The sequence below is a fragment of the Suncus etruscus genome, chromosome 5 (genome assembly GCF_024139225.1).
Source record: "Suncus etruscus isolate mSunEtr1 chromosome 5, mSunEtr1.pri.cur, whole genome shotgun sequence".
Taxonomy (NCBI): domain Eukaryota; kingdom Metazoa; phylum Chordata; class Mammalia; order Eulipotyphla; family Soricidae; genus Suncus; species Suncus etruscus.
The window spans coordinates 154,888,681-154,909,237 of NC_064852.1; positions in this window are offsets into that span (position 1 = coordinate 154,888,681).

The window sequence follows — 20,557 nt, forward strand, 5'->3', positions numbered from 1 at the left end:
GAAACATAAGGAAACTATGTACAACAAAGGGGGAAATATTAAAATTTTACGAAAACCAATTCTAAACCTAGACGTTGAAATGTAAACTGTTGTTAGGGGTTAGGAACAGAGTGATCTTTTCTAGAAACTCCCTGCTGATGTGGGGCATTATTTGGTTGTCAGAGTTTTTCCTTCTTGATCACTACATAGATAGCAACTAACTTAGATCTTGTTTGTTCAATAAAAGTAAAATAAAACAAATGACTATCTTTTAAATGATGAAACGCTAAAAACCTTTCCTGTTTTTAAGTCTGATGAGCCCTTACATGACACAGTGGAACCCATAGCTTCTTTGGGGGAGTGTCTTCTGTGGAAATGTAAGTGTATCCTCTTCCTCTGATGATCAAGTTTCCTGCCACCCTGTCCTTGTCAATTTTCACCCAAATAGGTAAGTTTATTGTCGTTTGGGCTCTTAGGTTTTCTTAGAAGTGTTTTTATCAGTGACTGTGTATGGTTCTCCTTGGTAGACTTGGAAAATTTAGAGAAAAATGATATAGATAGAAATCAATTGGAGGCATTACCTTTTTTATTTTTAATGTCCTATGCACTCTTCCAACTATTTCCCATCCTTGTGGATTGTATGCAATTCCTGATATATGCTTTACTTGCCACTCCTTATAAAAAGCTTGGAAAGTTTTGCTGGTGCATGCTGGTCCATTATCCGTCTTGATTGTATTAGAAATTACATAACAGAAAAGCAAGGAAAGAAAGGAGTAGACTGCTTTAGCTAATTCTGATAACATGGGGACTGACCATATAAAATGAGAATATTTTTCAATAACCATGTGAAGATATGGATTGTTTGGGAAGAAATTAAGTGAATCACATCCACTTGCCATAATTTATTTGTCCTCACATCCTGAGGGTTAGCTACATGAGATTTGTGTGTGTCTTCTGCCAAATGAGATTTTCAATTCAGAAGGACACTGACTGAAAACTCCAAATAATATGACTGGCTTGTTTTAGTGGGATTCAATATTGTACCTGAAGGTGACAGGCATTTGTATGTTCTTTGACTGGTGATGTAAATATTGGCATTGCCAAGTGATCAGCAAATTTATTTCTTAGAATCTTTGGACAAAGGAGACCAGAATGAGATCTTATATGTGTGATGAAAATAGGTTTTGGCCATCTTTGTAACATGGCTTGCAATTGTTGTAGCAAATATTGTACCACAGGGTTGTGAGCATTTATAGAAGCAGGGACAATTCCCAGAAAAAGTCCAACAATGTAGGCTGAATCACTCACAATATTACTAGGGCCTGACACATGTCATAGTAGATACATTAAGGTGGCAAGTTCTTCTTGTGCAGAGTTGTAATTAGTGCATATTGTTTTGGTCAGGGATGGGTCAATGATCCCACCTTTCTCTATGATGAGCCATCAACATAAAACACAGGTATGTCTGAAATAGGAGAGGTGTGAATGATGGAAGAAATTATAAAAGGTGTCCTGAAAGAGTTCCAATTTTTTTCTGTTATATATTAATAGAAAAGATCTTCTGAATCAGCAAAAGTTTTTTGACAACTTCACTGATTGGTAGTTCTGATTCAATTAATTTTTTTAGGTATTAGCAGGACAATTATATCAGGGCCATATCCCAATAAAGTGTGAGTTTGCAGTCTCCTTTTGATTATTGAATTAATTATTAGTTCCAAGTGTGACATGATTATGCAATCTTGTTTGTTATGTAGGTATATCCATTCCAGTGGTACTGATAATTGAACAATGGCAGCTGTTGGTGATTGTGATGTTGCAAAAAGTAATAGCTATACCTTCTCTCCAGGGGTTAATTAAGATAGGACTTCTGGAGGTGATCCATAAAAAAGTCCAATTCTTTTTGAGCCTCTGGAGGATGCCAGGATGCCTTGGGCTATTCAAAGCAAAATCTCCTTCTAAAGTAACAAACAGATTACTTAGTTCTGAGTTAGGAATACCAAGAGAGGGGCAAACCCAATTAATATCTCTCAGCAGTTTTTGAAGTCATTGAATGTCTTAAGATATTTTCTGTAAATAGAAAATTTTTGTTGCTTCTTGTAATCCAGCTGCTAGAAAATTTGTCATAATGCCATCATATAGGCTTTGAAGTTCCCTCTTATTTTAACAGGCTATTAAAATATTATCCATTTAGTGTATAACATAAGCATTAGGAAATATTGCATGGGAAGGACGCAGCTAAATCAACTAAATACTGGCACAATATTGTTGAGTTAGTCATTCCCTGAGGTAAAACAGTACACTGAAATCTGCACATAGGTACATTATGATTTAAAGGAGGAATGGAGAATGCAAAATATTTCTGATTATCTGAGTGAATGGGGATATTGTAGAAACATTCTTTAATGTCAGTCACTACCAGATGCCAATTTCTAGAAATCAATACAGAAGGAAGTCCAGGTTGAAGGGTTCTCAAATATCTGGAATCACTGTAGCATTTACATTGAGCAAGTCAATTAATAGTTGCCATTTTCCTGATTTTTTAGGTAGCACAAAGACAGAATTCCATTCATAAAAAGTTTCTATATGCCCCAATTTCAATTGTTCCTCTGCTAAATTTATGTGTCCTTACCTCACTTTGCTTGGGCTACTGGGGAGTCCAAAATACTCCACTGAATGTGGAGTGGTAGTGGGCCCTGTGTCTCAGTTACCCCAATTAGAAAACGTGAGTCCTCTATATAATGAGCTAGATAAGTGACAGACAAATTTACAGGAGAAATTGTGAAATCAGAACACCATTGATCATGAAGATCCCATCCCCACAGATTTAGGGACACAGGTGCCACAGAAGATTGGAATATGGCTATATTTCTGTCGGTGGTAATGGTTTTCAGGCTCCTAGTACTATGTCAAATGGAGGAGGAAGGCGTATTGCCTTTTCCTTGCAAGCAATAGGAATCTCCTGTAGAGCCCAACTATGAAGCAAGTATTGGGTGGGTCTGATGGAAAGACCCTGTATCGATCATACCTATGAAATGCTTGCCATCAATTTCTAGAGGAATTACTAGGCACATATTCTTATGTAGGCTACCGGTGAATGCAGTCAGAGAGTTTGTAAGACCTGCTAGGGGATTGGTGCTATCAAATCCTCCAGTCTGGGTGATTGGAATGTTCAGGCATGACAAATGGAAGAAAGAGTTGCGCTATGTGTTCTCTGTCTTTATTTTTATTTTTTGTTTTTTGGGCCCCTCCCTTGATGCTCAGGGGTTATTCCTATCTATGCACTCAGAAATTGCTCCTGGCTCGAGGGACCAGGACTGAACCCCCAGGTCTGTCCTGGGTCAGCTGCATTCAAGGCAAACACCCTACCATTGTGCTATTGCTCGAGCCCCCTGTTCTCCATTTTTAAAAGTCCAAATCATCAGGACCCTTATTACAATTATCAGTTTTCCCTCATAATCTGGGCCGATAATGACCATATGAGCATTAATACCTTTTATCATTAAGCTGCTTCTACCTAACTGCAGACCCACTGTGCCTGGTGTTATTGGTCCTTTGATGCCTGAACATAATTTGTATGGGCATTGTGCTGGAGTCATAGTTATATCATTCAGACAAGGAATGTCTCAGGCAGCACTTCCTGGGGTGGCTGGCTGTAATGAGGTTACAGGTTGTAGGTCTGTATGAATTGGTGCCCAGATTTTTGTGGAGCCTGGAATAGGTCCCCTGCTCAGTTTCCCAACATTTGCTGAACATTTGTAGGGCAATTTTTTGCCCAATGATTCCCTCCATTACATTGTGGCATAGTTTGAGTGTCAGTCTTTAGGGGTCTTGAGTTCTTAATTTCCTCCTATAATGTCTGAATGCACCACAGTTGAAACATCTACCCTAGGTTTGAGAGGTCTGGGGATGTTCTCCATTTATGTTCTAGGAAGATTGGCAATCTTTTGTCCAGTGATTGTCTCTACTACATTTAGGACAAGGTCCAGGTGATGGCCCTGAAAATGCACTGTTTCCCAAGGCTCTAAATTCTTTTTGTTGGTATCTTGGTCTCCTAACCTGCCCCTGAACTGAATAAGCCTCAAGGGTATTTACTTCTACCTGGTGGGAAATAGAACCAACATCCTTAAGGAATTCTATTATATCTTCCCTTTCTCTTTCTGGCCTCAGTATGTACTGGCCATCCTCATTTGCAGTCTTGAATGTCAGCTGTTTGATTAAATGGCCCTGGACTTAATTTCCCTTCCCTTGGTTCTGTACTGCTTTGGAGAGTTTGCTGATGAACTAGACAAATGGTTCTGCATCCCCTCATAAATTTTTGTAAAACTACTCTTGAATTTAGAGTCTGCATCTATTTTCTCCCATTCACCTAAAGCTATTTTTCTTTTTTTTTATTATAATATAATTTTATTTTGATCATAGTGGCTTACATATTGTTGACAATAATATTTTAGGTACATATTTACATAAAATCAGGAGGGATTCCCATCCATCACCAAATTGTTCTCCCTCCCCGTCCGTTTTTGTCTTCCCTCCCATTTCTTCTTCCCTCACCCCCAGGGCGGCTAGAATATGTGGTCCCCTCTGTATCTAACCTATTACTTAGTAGTCTTGCACCTGTTTGGTCTTGAGGCCTCCCTTATTTCCCCCTCTAACTGGAGGTAAGACCTAAAGCTATTTTTCTTATATAAGTCAGGGTTGTGTCCTTCTCCTAAAAGCATATTTAAGGCTATTCTTATCCCGGACAGCCTCCTTCCTGATTTTCCCAGATTGCATAACTTAGCTTTTCCATCATTGCTGAACCACATTATTTTTTGTTTACTTATTTGTTTTTTTCTTTTTGGGTCACATTGGTGGCACTCTGAGTTACTGGCTCTGTGCTCAGAAATCGCTCCTGGCACGCATTGGGGATCATATAGAATCCTGAGATTCAAACCACCATCCGTCCTGGATCAGCTGCATGCAAGACAAACACCCTACTGCTATGCTATCTCTCTGGCCCTCACATCCATTTTTGTAAGTATTGCAATGGATTCAAGCATACTTTGGCCATGGTCTAAAATTCTTGTGGGGTCCAAAGTGCATTCTTGCTACAACCTGACAGGTAGGTTATTCAGTGCAGTATGGTGATGTATGCTCATATGCTGTACATGCTTTCCTGCAGCTACATAGGGAATTGATTTTTAATTTCTGATAAGGGACAGTTCGTGAGGCCACATCTGGTGGACTTTAACTTTGATCTTATTGGAAGGGAATATCCATATTCAGATTCTGAATATGTACTTATGGGTTCATCCTCTGTGGTACTGTTATTATTGTGAGGCCTGGGAGATGTGGATCTTTTGAAGTCGCCATTATTCATATTGATAAGTTTCCAGCCTTGTTTTAACCAGAGACTGTAACCTGGTTTCTACTAGGTAAACTCCTCTCACTTGTTCTTGTATCATTTCAACAGAATTCTCCACCTGATTTGATTTTATGGATACCGGAGGAGATAATTTTGTTCTGAGTTTTGAAATGGGGCATGTTGAAAGAGTGGCATTGGCTTTAATTTTTTATTTGGTCTCTTAACTGGGGAGTGGGCTCAAGAGGGGTTGAAAGAGTGATGTTTCTCATTAAATCAGTTATCATCCTGTTATTTTGTTCAACATAAAACTGGAGATATCAGTTTATGTTGATAAACAGCATATCATTGTTACTATGATTGCATAGGTTATTATTGCCTTTAGATCTATATTGTTTCAAATTTAGGAAACAAAAATAATTTTATCTACAGTGGTATTTGGGATCTTAATACAAGATGGGATCATTGCAGTCAATGACCCAGTGGAAAATTAAGTACAATAGCCAGACAAATATACCTGTTCTAATGTCAAACTTTTGGTTTGTCTACTGTTCTAACTGTTCTGTAAGCCAACTGCCAGAGTCTGCGGGGCCCTTGGTCTGACAGAGAATGAGCAGGCAAACTCTTTAAGCCTATTTTAATAATCAGAGAAAGTAGAGGCCAGGGACTTTATGAAACATCCCTAGATAGAGATAATGAGGGAGAGAGAGAGCTGGGTTTGGTACCAGGGTATGGTCATATTGAGGGCCAGGTAAAAGGAACAGGTATTCCAAGTATAGGATAAGCAGTCCAAAGAGATACAGCCAAAGGTTTGTCAAAATCAGGAATAAAAGCCGTATCTGGGAGTAGCAACAGTTTGCTGCACCAATTGCCTCTTCAAACTGCCATTGACAATTCCACTCCCAACCTCACCGGGGTGGAAAGTTATAGCTCCAGCCAGCCAATAACAGTTTATGTTTTTCTTCATGTGGTAGACTCCTTTTATGGCTGGTGCTGGACTGCTGATGGAGTAATACAGTGTAATGTAGGACAAGAGCCAAAAGAAGAGAATGTCCTGGAAAAGACAGATAGAAGGCAAATTGGGGGAGGGTCTTAGGTTTTATTGGTGGGGAGGGCAATAACTTTATACAGTAATATTATAAACTTGAACACTATTGTAATTCTATGACCTAAACTATATTAAAAGAAAGCTAAGTGACTAACTAAAAAGAATTTTAAAATAAGTTAATGTTAGTATCTACCAGAACAGAGATCAAATCTTCAAAGGACAAAAGACATAACTCAACAATGGAAACCTCATGTGTTCAGCATCCAATCAAAAAGTTAATTTACATGCTAAGATGGAAGGGAAAAAATCCACTCAGAACTGAGGTGACATTGTGGTTTGCACAGAAATCTTTTCTAAAGGGTTCTAATGAATTCTAATGATTCCAGATACACTTATATGATCTAGGAATTAATGCAAAACATGTGTTATTGGGAATGAAATAGAAGATAATCTCTTTTTTACAATTTCTAATATTTCTCAATTAAACATTAAGAAAGGGTCTCTGAATAAAAATAAATGACTACACTGGGGAAAAGAGCAATAGCACAGTCATTAGAGCATTTGCCTTGCATGTAACCTAGCCATATTTGATTCCTGGCATTCCATATGGTCCCCCAAGCCTGCCAGGAGTGATTCCTGAGCGTAGAGCCAGGAATAATCCCTGAGCACCATATGTGTGGCCCAAAAACCAAAAAGAGAGAGAGAGAGATTACAAATGAATAAACTTGAGCAAATTATAAATAAAGTATATCTGTATAAAACAGAGAAAAGATAAAATTTGAGACCATGTATGATCTTTGGATGATATCAAAAGACTCATAAAGTTATAAAGGGATAATTCAAAGGTAAAAAAACAAAACTTTGAAATTTAAAGATGGCTAAAATATCTTCAGGTCTTTGTGTGGGGAACCATACTTGATGACGCTCAGGGATTACTCCTGTTTCTGTATTCATGAATTACCCCTCATGTTGCTCACAGAATCAAATGGAGGGCCAGGGATTGAACCCAGTTGCATATAAGGCAAACACCCTTCTCACTGTACTATCATCCTGGCCCCAACATAAATTAGAGAATAAAAATCAATATACAAGATATAAAATAACCATAATTGAAACTAACTCAAAGCACTTAATCATAGGTGTTTAGAAACAAGTGAGGATAGAGAAGAAAATAAGAGGGGCAACATCATTGTAAAGAAAAATATAAATTACTGCATACCAAAATTTCAAAGTTTGGTCACCCCAAGACAAGAGAGTGACAGCTACAACATGCTTCAAATTAGAACTCTGGTATGTGGTTTAGTAGTAGAACACTTGCCTTGAATGTGTGTGGTCAAACATGCACGCACATACACACACACACACACACACACACACACACACATACACACACACACACAGTATTTATATCAAAAGAAAATACCTTTCAGTCCATAGAGGGGTATAAAGCTCTTTTTAGATACCAGGTCTGCATGACCAGATTATCGAGCAAATTCTCCAGCCAGAGGGATCATGATACCAGATGGAAACTGGGACCTAGCCATAAATGCAAAACACTAGATGGAGAATCTTGTATTCATTTTTCCACATTGCTGCTGCAACAAATCACCACAAATTCACTGGCTTAAAACAACAGACATTTATTCTCTTGCAGTACTGGAGATCAAAAACTCTGAAATTGCTCTCAGGAGGCTTAAATTGAGGTGATGACAAAGCCGACTCCCTCCTTGAGGCCCTGGGAAAAAGCAATTTGCTTGCGTTTACCAACTTTTCAGGTTACTCACCTTCCATGGCATCCTTCCAAATGCAAAGCCGAGTCTTTCTCCTAATGTCTTGTCTGGTTCCTTTTTTTTTTTTTCTTTTTGGAGGGGGGTGACACATCTGGTGGTGCTCAGGACTTACTTCTGCCTTTGTGCTCAGGGATCACTCCTACTAGTGTTCAGGAGACCATATGGGATGCTGGAGATCGACCTGGATTGGCAAATGCTCTCCCTGCTGTACTATCACTCTGGCCCCTTTTTTGCTTGCTAGCTTCTTCACCACTGAACGGTCATTGGGTCAACCTGTCCCTATTTCAAGATCAGCTAATTAGCAACCATAATTCAATTTTTGACCTTCCTTCTCCTCTGTCTCATAATATTTACTGGTAACAAGGATGTATAATTCATTGTATACAATGATGAGATAAATTATTCTGCCTGTCACAAATGCAAGTAAATTTTCATGGTTTTAATTATGTAAGGACGATTTACCTCTTGTTTGTTTGTTTTTGTTGTTGTTTCGGGGAGCATACCTAGTAGTGCATAGAGATTACTTCTGGCTCTTTGCTCAGGGGTGCTGGCAGTGCTGAAGGACCATATGGGAGTCCAGGTATCTAATCCAGGTTGACCACATGCAAGGCGAACATGCTTCCCTCCTGCTGTGCTACCACTCTGACCCTGACGACTCACCTCTTAAATTCACCTCTTAAAAGTTTAATGGGGAAACATAAACAAAAAATAAAACTAAGATGCAAAATTATGAAATAAAACATAAGGAACTTTTATGGCCAAAGGATACATTTAATGATATTCCATGATTCTAAATGACTTTGTACTTTATGTGGTCATAACAAAATTAGAAATTTGACAATCAACTAGGAATGTAATAATAAGAACTGAAAATAAAAAGGCAATTCTTTTATAAAAACAAGTGAAAAGGAAACAAAACCTGAAACTACAAAACAATGCCATCATCAGTAAAGAAATATCTCGACTGTGTCAAAAAAAATTAATGCTAGCACAGCAGGTAGGGCATTTGCTTTGCATGTGGTTGACCCAGGTTTGATCCCAGCATCCTATATGGTCCCTTGAGCACCACCAGAAGTTATTCCTGAGCACTGCAGGTGTGGACCCAAACCAAACAAATGATTAAAATGACTATTTAATTTATTCAACTCCTTTGGGAAGATAATTAATGTTTCCCTCTTAAGTTTTGGGCTTTTAAAAAAAAATCTTCCAAGGTCTTCATTCAATATAACAGCCAGATGACAAAACTAAATTTTTATATTTTACATTTATATCAATTTATATTAAAAACCAGAGAACCAGACTTTCTACAGAACACAGTGGGGACAGCTGTAGAATGAAGATCAGGTCTCTCTCATTTAACAGCAGGGACAAATGAGATTGACAATCAACTGAAGAAATTTGGTCACAGTAAATTCTACTAACTCTTCAAACTGATCATTAAGAGATACCCACTGTGGGAAAACCCTGCCAGTGAGATTAAAATTAAGCAGGGACAGGACAATAGAGATGAAAACAGACATAAATGTGAAGGGAGGGCAGGACCAGGAAACACTAGAAAGCACACAATGTTTCCTGAACATGGTGCACCACAGGAAATGAGTAGATGAGTAGGAAAGAGGGAAAGGACCAGTACATTGTCCATTTTGTTGTATTTGCCACATCTCAACAGGAAATGTGTACTCTTGGCTCTCTCCTCTCTGGAGAAATAATGATTTCTCTGATTATGTTGCAAGAGGACAGATGCCAAGACCAGAGAGTGGGGTCTGCCTGAAATTTAAAAAATAGAAGCACTTCCAGACACTTATCATAAAGATCCCACCATATTTCTGAAAATATCAAGGCATATTGACCTACATGAAAAAATATTGTAGTTCTTAATGCTTTTAAACCAAAAATTTAAACTATCAACAGATATTTTCGTCATCCAATCTATGTCAGAGGAAAACAAGGAGGCATGTTAAGAATGTCCTTGTAAAATTAATGCAAATCAAATATTTTTGCATCCAGAAAAGTGACCTTTCATGATGTCTAACCAACATCTCTAAGTACACAAGAACTCTGTAAGCTCTCTCTATTAATATTTCCTTGCAAAAGTTAGTAGAAAGATTCAGTTAAAACTATGAGAATGAGGAAAGAGAATGCATGATAGCAGGGAGCATTAGATTTCTAATTGCTTATATTTGCTTGATGGATGAGAGCTTAACCAAGGGAGTGCAGTGTTTAAATTCTGTGTCCTTGGTTAATGTTTAGAGTGAAATTATTCAAAACAAAAGGATAGAGTTGAAATAGGATATGTAAAACCATTTAAAAAAATTTCCAGTAATGTTCTTGGTATGGGAGTCTGAGACTGTTGTATATGAAATGTATATGTTGCCCAAACTGAATGGATAACTAACTGTAGGATGTCTAATTCCCTGATTTCTTATGCCCATTAGAATTAGAATTAGGAAAAAGTCTAAAGAAAGATGAAGCTCTGTAATGTTGACCATTTTGGAGTGTGGAAGCAATACTTGAGTAGAATGATCACAACTGAATCCACAGGTCTCTGTCCACTGATAAAAACAACTTCCATTAGAAATGAATACTCAAAGTCATCAAATGAGCTCAAAATATAATTGATCCTGAATCCAGAGCTTTTAAAAGGAATGGCTGGATTCAGATCTGGAACAGGAAGTGAACAAAAAGAATATGGATCAGCCTTACAGGAAAGTAAAACCTTCATAAACACTACTGGGATGATGTCTGAGGATAATCACAATTAACTGAAACCTACCAATTATGCTTAGATCCATGAATCAGGAACATGTTTATGGGAAAAGTTATTGGTCTCTCTCAAATGGAATTTTGCCCTGGTAAATCAAGAGAATTATGTGCTAAATTCATGCTGTAATTCCTATGTGCTGGGCAGAAAAGAGATAGCATCTCTTTAGAAAAAGAACAGTTTCTAAATAAAAAGTGATCACTGTACCAGGATGCTCCCTAAATTAATGGGTCAAAGCTAGTCTCCTAATGTAGGCAACACCCTTTTAGGGATCCTAGAATGATATTGGGAGAAGAGTAGTAGCTTGGGTTGCAATTGTGTGTTCACTCAAACAAAGTAGATGTCCGGAGAAGGCGCTGAATGATTTTCTTTCTGAAAAGGGGGCTGTAAGCCAAGGAAACTTGGACCCCTCTGATCTGGGCAGTGAACATCAAAGGCTGCCAACACCAGAAAGGAGAAGCAATCAGGCAATGTGCCTTCTGGTGAGGACTCACGCCATCTTGGTGGAGCTTGCCAGTGAGATGGAACACGAGGGGGATCTGGCTGCCAATTTGGAGACAATGAGAGGTCAGAGGAATAAGCTGAATTGTACCATGACTGTGCAGTTGGCAAATTTTAGGTTGTGGGAAAGTGTGTGTGTCCTGTACTCCAAGTTCCACAACAGAGAGAAAGAGAGGAGAAGAAAGGGAGCTGCTGACCTGTAAGTTGAATGTCATAGTGTCATAGTGGCCAGCTGGAGTTGGAGGCGTAGCAAGAGGGAAACTGCGGACATCGGTAGTGAAAATTGGTGTTGGAATAGTGTATAACCGAAACTCATTTTTTTGTTTGTTTTGTTTTGTTTTTGTTTTGTTTTGTTTTTGGGTCACACCCTGTGGCGCTCAGGTTACTCTGAGGCTTTGCGCTCAGAAGTCATTTCTGGCAGGCTCGGGACGATATGGGTTGCCAGATTTCGAAATGGGGTTCATCCTGTATTGCAAGGCAAACACCTTACCACGGTGCTAATGCTCCAGCCCCAAGCTCAATAATTTTTAAGAAAAAAAGATGGGCTGGAGATAGTATGATGGTTAAGGGGCTTGCCTTGTGTATAGCCAACCCAGGTTCAATATACAGCGTCCTACATGTTCTCTCAAGCATTGCCAAGAGTGATTCCCGAGTACTGGGAGTGAGCCCTGAGCACCGCAAAACAAAACAAAACAAAAATAACAAAAGTATTTTTCCTAAATGAGCAAGATTGAACGAGGGTCTTGAAAATGTACATGGATGAGGAAATGTTTAACGATTCAACCAACTTTGAAGATCTTAATAAATTCTGAATATCACCTGAAAATCTAAAATAATGAAAAAATATGTATGGGAACAACTAAAACATTACTCAGAGGAAAATAGATCAGGTCTACAGTCCCGAAAGTTACACATACACAAAACACTTTTAGGAATTAAATACGTAATATTAGCAAGTTGCAAGAAACTGATGAAAACTAAAGCCTCTAATAATTAGAAATAATTAAAAAATAAAGAAATTTAAAATAGACATAAATTCATAAGGCTAAAACTTAAAAAAAACAGTAAACTCAATACATTAAAATTTGATCAATAAAAGTGAAGTGAAAACTCACTAAGCAAAATATGAAACATGTACCTGTTTATACAGAAGAAAATAAAAATTTATGATGATTTTTACAATGATTTTTCTCAACTTTGCAAATATGTTAACAAGCCTTGGTCAGATAAATAATTTTTAGGGAGAAAAATTACCAAGTTTATTACACAAGAGAAAAGCAAGTTAAATAAACCAATTACTATCAAAGATATGGAGTAAGCAAATAAATAGTTTCTCTCAAAATAACATGCCTTGAAGTGATCGGTATTGGAAGACTGAATGCCACAAACAATTACATTGTGAATAAATTTGTAAACCATGGTGTTTAAATAAAGTAAACAATCACATTTTCTGGGGCAAAAATAAAAGAATTCTATCCATTCCTTAATAAATACATATATTCTACAACTAGTTAAACTATTCCAAAATGCAGAACAATTAAACCCCTACCTGTGCTATACATCAAGCAGAACACTAACAAAAAATTAACAAAGATTTCATAGAAAACTATAAATTAAACCTACTTAGGATTATTTATTAAAGTACCAAAGAAATATTAGTAAATAGACTTGATCAGATCACTAAAAATAGCGATAAGTGACTATATTGTAAGTTATTTCAGCAATGTATAGAGGATTCAATAATGATAAAGTTATAATGATTTATAGCAATCATAAACCTAAGGAAAAATAGTTGAATTCTCTTGAGATTTTGAAAAGGCATCTGATAAAATTCAATGTAAGTTCTTGAACTTAATAAATAATTGGAAAAGTTTCTAGTTAGAGAACATAAAATAACATGCTATCATATTCATCTAGACATATAAATCAACATATTTGACCACATAAACTAGAAATAATCTGTAAAAAAAAAATGAGTCCCATAATTACCACTAATTCTCAATTGAATATTACTTCATGGCAACATTCTTAACCAAAGAAACTGACAAAAGAAAGGAATCTATTATACAAAAATTGATGAACAGATAGTAACAACAGGTAGAGAGTTTGCCTTGCACACAGCTGATCTACCCAGTTTGCACCCCAGCACCACCTCTGTTCCTACAAGTACCCACAGGAGTGTTTTTGCCTGCAGACAGCACAAGGAATGAGCTCAAAGTAAGGAGTAAGCCCTGAGCACAACCTTTTTGATCCCAAAACTTTTTAAAAAACAAAAGTTTGGGAGTACATGAGTAAAATTTAAGAATAAGTAAAATGTTTAAGAAAAAATAATATATAAACAATTATTTTATACAGACAAAAAGAAATTATTTCATGCATTCAGAATAGCAGAAAATAATGGGAAACTGACATGTTTCAGATTCACTTTATGTTTTTTAATATCTTCATTTAAGCACCTTGATTATAGAAGTGATTCTAGTTGGGTTTCAGTCATATAAAGAGCACCCCCCTTCATGTTCCTCAGTGCAACATTCCCATCATCAATGCCTCCATCTCCATCTCTCTCTTTCTGTATGCAAGACAAGCACTCTACTTCTCTCATTAACATTGTTGTGAGAGTTCTTAGAATTTGGTTGCATGTATTCGTTAGCTCTGGGAGTTTCTCTGTAATGATGTCCTTGATTGTTGATTCCTCGTGGGTCTCTGGAACTTCAATGATTCTTACGTTTTTCTGTTGATTTTATAAAAGACCTCTGTTTTCAATGTTCACATTCTTTGAGGATTTTTTGTCATTGTTTGATCATTTGCTTTAAGGTTCCTTTCCAATCATTTCATTGTATAGAGTTGTTCTGCTTCTCATCCTCCAGCTCACTGATTCTGCTGCCACTCTGTTGGAGAGGCTTTCCACTGAGACCTTTACCTCATCTACTGAGTTTTTCAGTCCTTTTACTTCAGCTTAGAGTTTTCTGATTTCCATCTTTGTGGTCTGTTGAGCTCAATCTATGCTTTCCTTAAGTTCTCTGAACATCCTCCATATTTCTACTCTGAACTCTCTATCTGAGGGGCTAACCAGGTGGTCGGTACTTTTCTGGTCAGAGCTGCTATATTTATTCTCTATGCATGGTGTTGTTTTGCATTGTTTCCCCATTGCCACACTTGTAGTGTGGTTTTTACTACGTGTCATGGTGGGATTCATGTGCTTGAAGATGCACACAGCTGTGGAGTGAAGTGAAGTGGCTGCACTCCTCTGGCTCCACCAATATTTTGCTGAGACAGCTTACCATGTGCTGGACCCTGAAGAGATTATGTTCGCTGTGTTCTTCTTAGCTGCCTCATGCCGGAAAGCAGAATAGCAGCCAGGTTCTCATTTATAAATAAATGTAAACCCATAAGAGGGCCAGAGATGATAGAGGAGGTAGGGCACTTGCATTGCAAGCGGAGGACCTTGGTTCAATCTCTGGCATCCCATATGTTTCCCAGAGCACCACTAGGAGTAATGTCTGAGCGTATAGCCAGAAGTAATTAAAGAGCATCACTGGATGTGGCCCAAAAACAAAAACAATAAGTAAATACCTTTAAGAGACAGAAAGATTGAACAGAAAGAACTCATACCATCCTCTTATATAGGAAGACTCAACATTATTTTTAAATGCCAATTCTGCTAAATTAAACAATAAACAACATTGTCACAATAAAAATCACAACACTTTTTATTTTTCTGGAAATAAGCTAGCTGATTTTAACATTCATATGGAGAAACAAACAAGAGAAATAGATAGGAAAAACTCTGACAAAGGAAAGTAATGAGAATTGCGCGGGAGGAAAAAACCATTATCATAATAAGTTTTGTAACTTGTTACAGGTTCAACAACGAACTTAGTGTGGTACTGGCACTTGAATAAAAGAGATTATTTCACTAGAGTAAAAAGCAGGGAAATGAATGGGACCAGAGCGATAGAGAAGCTGACTTGAGTTCGATCCCAGCATCGCATATGGTTCCCGGAGCCTGCCAAGACTAATTTCTGAGAGTAAAGCCCGCAATAACTTCAGAGTGCTGCTGAGTGTGACCCCAAAACTAACCAGCAATAGCAGCGAAAACAAAACAAAACAAGAGGCCAAGAAATGAGTGCAATAATTATAACTAAATAAATTGATATGGAAACTAATTATTCAAGAAATGGTATTCAGGGGCCGGGCAGTGGCGCTGGAGGTAAGGTGCCTGCCTTGCCTGCGCTAGCCTAGGACGGACCGCTGTTCGATCCCCCGGCGTCCCATATGGTCCCCCAAGAAGCCAGGAGCAACTTCTGAGCGCATAGCCAGGAGTAACCCCTGAGCGTCACAGGGTGTGGCCCAAAAACCGAAAAAAAAAAAAAAAGAAATGGTATTCAAAAAATAGACATCTATCTAGAAAAATATCAAGAAATAGAGATTTATTGAGTCAAATTATTGAAAATATATCTGACATCATTATTGAAATAACGATAGACATCAGTAGTTGAACATATATTCCAGAAAGATAAATTATTTCAATGCAATAATTGAAACCATCAAGGTGCTTTCTCAGAGGAAAAATTCCCTGTCCCTTTTGGGAAGAGCTTTGAAGGGTGTTAATGGTCTTCATTTTAGTTCTCTCAGATCTGACAGATCATGCTTCGGTCACATTTTTCCTGTATCCGGGGGAAAAATCAACTGGGGCTAATATTTTTTGTTTATTTTGTTTTGGGGCCACACTGGGAGGCACTCGGGGATTACTTCAGGCTTTGCGCTCAGGAATCATTTCTGGCAGTGCTTGGGGGACCATCAGGTCTGCCATGTGCAAGGCAAATGGGGGGCTAATATTTGAAAGTGCCCATCAAACCAATAATGCTAAAGAGTTGTGCTGTTATGTGCACCTAAGATATAAGAATCCCATTAAAAAGGCCTGACTGAAGATTTCATTTTCTGCTGAAGATGCAGTTGGACCAACAAGTTGAGGAAACCAATCAGGTTCTTTTGGCTCTGTGGGAACTGCATTACCTTCTACCTCTGCATCCACTTGGAAAGGACAATAGAGAACCAAGTTGAGAGAGTTCTATAGGAACACTAAATGATGAAAAAATTCTTGCCCTGGAAATACCTTTCCTTGGGTCAGAAGTTACTCTAGGAACAGGAACACGCATCCAACTCTAGCCACTTCATTAAACCCCGAGGGCTCCACATTTCTGCTGCTCCCAAGGGGTACGTGCTCCATATGGTATTTGAGGTCCATCTGACGTGCTGTCCTAACACAGAAAAATGTGAATGGACTTGAAGTCTGGTCCAGCCCTCACCAGACTGTCTTCATTCACCACCTCCACCCCTCCAAGGCCCACATGTGCGTGCACGTGTCCCCACATTTATTGAGGCTTTAAAAAAATATGCATATGGTTACAAGAGAAGATGCTGAAACCGTGAACTAATAATAGTCACATCAATAGGAATGTGGAGTTGGACCTCGGTGCTGCTTGTAAAACAATATATCGTTTCAACAAAAAGGAGGCCAAAAGATCAAAAACAGTTGGAATCAGTGTCCAAAAAGCTCCCTATTTAAAGCAATGGTTTCAAAAGTTTTTTTGGTTTTTTTTGTTTTGTTTTGTTTTTTTGCCTTTCACATCTGAGACAACAAACCAGACATGGGTAAGCAGCTGGTTACCACTCACCTTGGCCAGCCTTCTGGCTCACTTTGCTTGGGCATTGGGAGCTTGCAAAAATGTTTGATGTGGAAACCTGGCCAGAGCAGTGCTCTGAAAATGTATTCGCTTAAGGTCATGGAGCAGTGCACTCCTATCTGCTTTCCCACTGCCTGGGTGTCTGCAAATATCTTGAGGGATGTTGCAAAATGCTAAAAATAAACCGGGAGAAAAACACCAGATTTAATTGTTTCAAGTTTTTTTCCCTTTTATTTATTTATACCATACACAGTCCTTTAAGGGAAGCCAGGATGGGTTAAAAAACAATGGACATCCCCCCTGCCACACACACACACACACACACACACACACACACACACACACACACGCACGCACGCACGCACGCACGCACATGCACATACACACACGCACACACACAACTTAGATAAAAAATTTGGACAAATTCATTTCACATCTCTGGGAAAAGATTCTGTGGTACAAGTATATGAAGTTATATAGAGAGTAGAGAGTATTAGGAATTCTGGGGTATTAGGGTTCAAATGCCAATGTGAATTCAAAACCTCTATAAAGTTTGAGATTCAAATCATATCTCAAAGCTACTGTAAAGATTAAATATTATTATCCTTGACAAACATTGAGTACTGTGACTAGGATAGGTTATGCCAATAACATTAATAAATGGTAGCAATTACTTTAATCAGCTAGTGAAACCATGCAAGAACTGATTCCCTAGTTCTTGAACAACTTGAAGACTTTATGTTCTGCCTGGAGCCTCAACTGTTGACATTGCGCTGTCCGTGAGTTATGATAGTTGGCCAGAAGGGTCTTTTATTGGTTTTGTTTTTAGGTCACACCCGGTAGGGCTCAGGTTTTACTCCTGGCTCTGTGCTCAGAAATCGCCCCTGGCAGGCTTGGGGTGCTTCAAAAAAATGCATTTCGGCAGGTAAACGCTAGGTCTTTTATCTTGCAAAGATAGATGCTGATGGGTTGGTATGCCACATTCGATTTTTATTAGACTGGCCCTTTTCTTATGAATTCCATCCCATCTCTGAGCTTCCACAAATGGGTGTTTCAACAATGTAGGACCACCATGGAACACACAGCTTTGTTTTGGTGTCTTAACACTTCAGAGGAAAAAGAACTGTCTTTAAACTGGCCCATCTCTGGTGAGTATGTCTTCAATAGTGCATACTTCATTTTTTCCATTAATGTGACCAGATGACCTGTTAGTAAATGTTTTAGAGAACAGATCATAGCAAGAAGAAAATTCAAAGCCTATTTGAGTTTATAGAGATACCTAATTTTCCATCCCTGAGAGATGTTCTTCTCTATCTCCGTGTATGTTATTCATCAAGGCATCTTTGACACTATTTACTGGAAAGTGATGGCACTGTTTACTAGGAAACTAACTTAATCTGCTACTCATTGTGTCCATCAGTTAAATAAAACTGACCTTTCATCTCTAGCATTGTGCTTCCAATAAAATCCTGCCAGAATCACTAATGATCTTCGCTCCTCAGACAGCTGCAAGACATTCTCCATGAACTAAGGAGTGGTAGAATTGACACTCTATTCAGCGATAGCTCAGTCTGAAAGATCACATTAAGTGGGTGGTGGCTCTTGAGCCAGACCAGTAGGATCCCCAGGAAAGAAGTGAAGGCAAGATGCTTGGAAAAAAGAATCAAGTCTGTTTTGGAAGTTGATCCATCAAAAGCAGTTAGTCACCAAGACAGAATTAACGAGGTTCAGAGACCAGGATAAAATTGGCACTTGACAGAAACAAACAAACAAAAAAATTGGCACTTGACAGATATAACCAAATTTTGAAGCTTCACATTTGTATTGGTATTCCTTAGTAGGCAACTGACAGACCTCAATTAATGTCCTTAGATCCTCCAGATGTCTGGGTACCTGCCAACTCATTTTCAGGTAAAAATGCTATCAGCATGGCACATTCTTGTATGTAACTACTCCAACTCTCTAAGGCTAATTCCCAATTTTGCTATTGGTTATTCTCACTTTGAAGTACCCAGATACAACATTGACATTCTCACATAGTCCAATCAAAGTATGGAAGCGAACAGCATATTATTTAAACAGCAAAGGACTCAGATCTTGGGATTTTGTGTAGTGTTTTGTTCACCCTCTACTCATCACTCCTTCAAGTAAGATGGGTCTCCTTTAAGAAGCCATCTATCTCCACTCACTCAGGAATTTTAATTTTTATGCAAGATTAGCAACCAAGAATGCCCACTGAAGTAAAATTTAGGAAATACCCCAATATTTGAAGATTTAAGATGTACATGGAAGAGCAAAAGAAATTGTAGTGGACCCATACTAAAATATAATGTATAATTTAAAGAAGACAGATCTGATGTACTCAAGACAATCGCTGTGATTATTAAGTCAAGAAGCAAGCTATGATATAATATGTGCAGCTTGGTTTAATTGACATAATGTGTTATAGACATTTATATGGATGTAAATGCACAAAGGTTTTCTCAACATATACTCCCAATATATTGGGAGGATTGTAATGGTTTTTGACCATTACCCCCTGAGAAGGGGGTCTGACCACAGGAACATTAGCTTCAATAATATTATTCTATAGTATTTTAATTTTGGTAATAAGCATGACTTTTTATCCACTTTATTTTTAAAATAAATTTAACAAAAATATGATCCAATATCAGTACTGAAATATTTTTATAAAAGTAAGCTGGAAAACATTCAGATATGGAAATCACTGTGTGTTTTTATTTAAAGCAGTGCCTAAAGTGGTGGTCACTTTGGATACTGAATCATCGAAAAAGAAAGTCCTCAGCATATAGTCAATCATGGGTGTACGATATAGCATCTGCTCAAATACCTTAAATATAATGTATCATCCTGATCACAATCCCTGCTCCATGGCCAAATGACCATTTGTTATGAGTTAGGGAATATCTCAAGAGATTTACAAATCGTATGTAAATGTTAGAAGTATGTAGTATTGGGGGCCAGAGAGATAGCATGGAGGTGAGGCATTTGCCTTGCATGCAGAAGGACGGTGGTTCAAATCCCGGCATCCCAGGCTGGTCCCCCGAGCCTGCCAGGGATGATTTCTGAGCGTAGAGCCAGGAGGAACCCCTGAGCGCTGCTGGGTATGACCCCCCCCAAAAAAAAACACAAAAGAATAAAAGAAATTTTTAGTATTGTTAATAAAAGACATTATTGAAATAAATCCCAGAGATGAGGACTGGAAGGACCAGCTCATGATATGAAGCTAACCACAAAGAGTGAATGAGAGAGTGAAGTAGAAAACCTGTCTTGAATGGGGTGGGGGAGATGGGGGAATTGGTGATAGGAATGTTGCACTGGTGAAGGGGGGTTTTCTATTTATGACTGAAACCCAACTACAATCATGTTTGTAATCATGATGTTTAAATACATTATTTTTAAAAAAAATAAATAAAGGGTTTATCAATA